Genomic DNA, 5,461 nt, shown 5'->3' on the forward strand with positions numbered 1-5,461 from the left:
TTACTTTGCTCTTTTGCACCTCTTCGCTATTTTTTTAAGACAAGTCAATATTCTTCTCTCCATCTCTCTCTTTTTTTGTTTTTTGTTTGTCTCTCAAGTCCACTGCATTCTCCATTTTAATTTTGTGTATGCTGTTTTTGCCCCTTGATTAAATTTTCTTTTATTCTCTATTAAATTTTATTTGCTGTTCTAGACTTCCAGTTGATCTCATCTCAAGCGGACTCTCAAGCAGACAGACACCCAAAAAGACTCCAACTTTCACTAATGGCGACTATCCGAATGATTGGCAAGTAACCCTTTTCTGTATTTGTCTTGAATAAGGCACCGAGTCATTTTAATCATGTTTAATGATATAGTATTTGTGGGGTTTTAACTTGAACAGATATAGCAGTCAATCTCACTGGTATGTCAAATCTTAAATCTTTCTAAAACACTTTCCGTGAAACATAGTTTTTTCAGTAAACCTACTTTTAATGCATAAATGAATGTCAATTACAGATGGTATGTTCAAAGGAATATACAACGGCAAGAAATACCATGTGGCAGATATTGTTGCAGTACTCAGCAGGGGTTGGAGCGCTGGTGTTGATCGAATTATTGTAAGTATATATCCCTGAACAAAACTTTGATCTTTTTCATACGGATATGTCTCGTGCGACTATTTTTCTGGTTGGTATTACTATTAGCTTGTTGCAAAGGATAAGTTTGCAGCCTATTAGTAGGGTTTCTTTTTTTTCTTTTTTTTCAGGGGTTGGGAAAAGAGTATCAGCGGTCCCACAAAATGAAACTCTACTTGTAGTTAGATAGATGGTATTATTAACTCAGGCTGTTTGATAGTTTGGCTTGCTCAATAAATTGAGAGAATATGAACTTTGGATCTTTTGAAGTTCCACTTTTGGAGAAGTTCAACCTCTTGTTTTAATATCATAGAGGATGGATGAGCTTGTAAAATTTGCTGATTTGTAATTCATTCCGTTTTATTGGAGTAACAGAACTGAGAGGTTTATTTCTTGTTGTTAAGGTTGGTTATTTGCCTTCTGTAATCGGGATTAATCATGCTAAATGATTCTTTAGTTGTCTTGCGTTTTCTGTCCTAGGTTACTGGTGGATTTCTAGAGGAATCAAAAGAAGCTCTTGCTATTGCTGAAACTGATGGTTAGCCAGACACGTTTTCCTTCGTTAGATTTTTCATCTTTCTCTGCCATTTGTCTCTCGCTTGGCGCCTTATACCCTATATTCTTGGCAATCCATTTTCCCTTGCAGCAAGACTTTTTTGCATGGTTGATGTGCACCCAACAAGATGCAAAGTGACTGTTGATACTCTTCTGAATGCCATCCTTAAGTTATTGAATGTGTGAGAATAAGGATGAATGGATACATTTGTGATCGATTCAGGAATTTGATGAGAGTGGGGATCCCGAAAAGCATTTTCAGTCTCTTCTCTCATTGACTAAAGAAGGGGTTGAGAAAGGAAAGGTAAACTAAAGTGCTACATTTAGAAGAACATAGAAAAGATTACTTTAGATACATGTATCTTCCTCAATTTTCTTAATGTGACAATTTAATTTTTGTAAGGTGGCAGCAATTGGTGAATGTGGACTGGACTATGATAGGCTTCATTGCTAAAAGAATCCAATGCCAGATGATTTGGGGAAGCGTAGGGGAATCCAATGCCATAAACATTGCTAAAAGAATTGGCTTTGATGAGAAGATAATTAACTGTGCCCAAGCATGGATAAACAAGTTGACCCCACAGAAGGTATAGATGCAGAAAGATTTGCTGCACCAGTGACTAATGGAAGAAAGAAGTAGATTAGAAATTCAAGCAAATAAAGCTGCGTCTCTTCACTCAGATATTATGAGCATTTATTATGAGGTATGCATAAGTTGCATGATTGTAAATATTTAATCTTTGAGGAAAGAGATACTTGTTATGAGACAATATGCAATGAAAATGTTTTTCTCCTATTTTATTGCAGTCCCTGATTACCATATCTAGCCTGCTTCCTTCATTTATGTTTATCGTCACATAAGTTGCACAGAAAGCTGAAGCACTTGCATACAGCACTAGTGTAACGTGTTTGCTCGTATTGGTGGGCAAGGAATGGCTTTTCTCTCTTCTTGGCAACTTGTGTTGCCCATGATATCTATAATTTTTTATTTTAATTTCTTAACCTATACATGTATCCATTTATATAAGTGTGTTTTATTTATACACTACATGCTATTACATATAGGTGAGTACATCATATAATGTACAAGAGTATTTTTTGTCACGGCCCCACCTTCCCCTAAGGCGAACCAGAGGGTTCGGCGGGCCGCCTGCCCGGCTCTCGCCGGGACTCAGTCGTTCACTACAGTTCTCAATTAAAAACAAGATACAATCTCAAATATAAATCAAAGGTACCAAAACTTTACATATCAAAAGCGAAGCGTCCACGCTTCCACTGCGCCACTCTGATCCTTGATACCAACTATTATACAGGAGGAAGTCCAAAACTAGACTATTACACAACCAATCAATTCTAAACGTTCAATACAATCCCAATATGAACCATTACACAAAAGGAAATCCAAGTTCAATCCATACATGAGATAATCCACGAATAAACACTACAAGCCCTTCCTTCGCCTTGAGCCCTGTGGAGGGGAATAAAACATTTTTGGGGTGAGCTAGAAGCTCAGCGAGTAACCAGTAAAATCAGTAATCAAATCGGTTTAACCATAGTTCATTTCAATGATGTTCAATTCAAATCAAATGATAAGTCCAGAAACAATTTCAACATTTACAAAACATTAAATATGGAGTATCAATAATTCAAGAAACATGTACAATGGAAAGCGATAGTAACATTCGTGAAAAGGATACATTCGTTCTCCTGTCATTTCATTGTATTTGGTTTCATTCGTGCATTCATTCACCCCGTCCCTGGCTTTTGGCCAAGCTCCACCAACCTACAAGGTAATACTCGAGTATACCGAAACGTTCACCCAAGTTCCTAGTCGCCCGACCGAATCCGCTTCTGGCTCGAGACGACCGGTAACAAGGGGCAATGGCCAGTTCAGCCCAAAAGACTTACATTCATGCGCAAGTATCATTTAATCATTAATCATTGAAAATTTCACATTTATTTAGGTCGAGTGCGATAAAGTACACACTCGCCTAGAAAACTCGTTTTAACAATCATTGAAAGCAAAATCAATAATAACAAGACACTGATATGCAAGCACGCATGATATGTAAGAAAACAGTTCCAAAAGTAACTTTGAAAACAGTTCAAAAGTAGATAATGCAGGAAAGCGGTTCAAAAGTAAATTTGGAAACAGTTCATAAGTAAATAATGCAAGAAACGGTTCATAAATAATTTTAGAAATAGTTTGAGGTCACTCACCTCAATGGCTCAGAAATCATCCAGCATATAACATTGTCTCGCTCAAATCCAAGTCTTAGATCACAAACTCAATGCAAACAAATCCCTTCAAAGTTCGGACAGCACTTCCCCTAAATTTGCTTACTTTTCCAGCCATCATGGCTTCATTATTTCCTCGTTCCAACCCAAAGGTACACACACAACAACAAGTTCATCCAATAGCCATTCAGCAAGCTCCAAGTAGTACTAGTACAAGTCAAGCTAGGGAAAAGTTTGGAAATGAAAGTTAAGCTCAAAACCAGAAAAACAGTTTTGACGTCCTTTTGCGGTAATGGCACCAAAGGCGCTACGATTGTCGGATGAGGGTGTAAGACCCACCATCTCGAAGCTAAAAGACAGGGCTACAACAATGTAGAAGGCCACTCAGTCCAAATCCTAGCACAGCTAGGTCAAATATGCCAAAATACCAAACCAGAACCGTAATTGCAGGTTTACAAATTACACTATGCTGTAATTAGTCCAACTCAGTCTATACAGGTCCAAATGCAGAAAATCCAAAGGCATGCGGTAGCTAAGACATCAAGCTACATTTCATCAGAAGACACTAACATCCAAATCCAAAGAAATTCCAGTCAAAACAGACGATTACAAGCGCAGTTCGCACATTCTGATCAACCCAGAACAGCAACAGTAAAATCGACATATCTCATTCTACACTACTCCAATTGCCTTGAAATTTTGTAGGCACCCTTAAAACATCAATACCTAAAACTTTCATGTTTTGAGCTAAGGCCAATTCGGCCTCCATCTAGGACCTAAAATTTCGGACAGAATGTTCATCACAAAACCCTTACTTTTCAAATTTCAGTCCAAACCCAAAATTGGTTGCAATTGTCCACTTTTTCCACCTTCTAGCTTCATTACATAACATTTCCAATCATCATAGATAACCACAACATCATGATCACATTAAACCAGCAAATTCCTCAAAAAAATAAAAACTTCACCAATTCATTCCAAACCAAGAAATAAACCACAATTTCCAACACTATAGCCACCATTAGGCACAATTAAGCATCATTAAGTGTAGGAGCAAGTTCATATACCACTCACCTAGTAAACAAGAGAGGGAGAGTTGTAGGACACCTTAGCTTCTCCAAAAACTTCACCAAAACACTCACTAGCACCAAATGGAAGAATTTGATGGAGTAGAAACTAGTTTAAGCACTTGAGTTGGATGATTGGCACTAAATGGTAGCTAAACTTGGAAGAGTTTTTCTTTCTTCTTTGATAGAGAGGGCCGGCCACCAAGGAGCAAGAAATGGTGATTTTTGGTGGAAATTTTAAGATATTTAACCAATGGGTCAAAAGGTCAAAAAAATGAATAGTAAGTCATAAGTCATATCCAATATAATGGTGACACTTATCACTCTTAGGTTTAAAACTTATCTTTTTGTCTCTCCAATTACAAATATCTTAACACCTTGTAAAATAATATCACTTAATACAAAATTCCAACAAGTTGTAAAAAATATAATGCATTTACCGCACTAGCGGGTCCCACGTCCAAAATACGCTTTTAATTTCTCAAAAACTAACCGATACTAGAAAAATCATTTGAAAACTATATTTGCTCATAAACTTTATCTGGGGAATTTTTCTAATCAAGAAAATGTAGAAAAGGCGGGCGTTTAAAAAATAAACCCTAGAAAATTAGAAAATTTCCGGGTTCTCAAACTCATTTTTTTTTCGGGGCGTCACATTTTTCCCCTTTTGTTTCACTTCAACTTTTAAAAGGGGTGGAAAGTGGTGAATACTCTTCTTTGTTACCTCACAGTTTGCACCCTCTTTTGCTTCATAACTTTCTGTTTACTCCATTTTTCCTTCCTAAATTGAAGATAATAAATGCGGCAGATGACTTTGAAGGGCGTGAGACAGCTCTTGAGACCAAGGAGAGCCAATAGATCCAACAGGAATTGAAGGCTGTGAAGAAGGAAATTTAAGATATAGTGCATGAATTTGAGAACCAACTTAAAAATGCTGATGCAGATAAGTACAATCTGCTGCTGAAGAAAGCAGAGTCTGCAATT

At 37.1% G+C, this 5,461-nt stretch overlaps 1 long non-coding RNA gene across 1 annotated transcript; it reads left to right on the forward strand.

Annotated features, from left to right (window-relative positions):
• Nucleotides 1-582: 582 nt before the first annotated feature.
• On the forward strand, nt 583-1,449 carry LOC113767128. The gene is made up of 3 exons (XR_003467870.1): nt 583-599; nt 1,075-1,155; nt 1,264-1,449. It is a non-coding gene; the product is annotated as an uncharacterized LOC113767128 (long non-coding RNA).
• Nucleotides 1,450-5,461: the final 4,012 nt, after the last annotated feature.

Source organism: Coffea eugenioides, chromosome 3, assembly GCF_003713205.1.
Source record: "Coffea eugenioides isolate CCC68of chromosome 3, Ceug_1.0, whole genome shotgun sequence".
In the NCBI taxonomy this organism is placed as follows: Eukaryota; Viridiplantae; Streptophyta; class Magnoliopsida; order Gentianales; family Rubiaceae; genus Coffea; species Coffea eugenioides.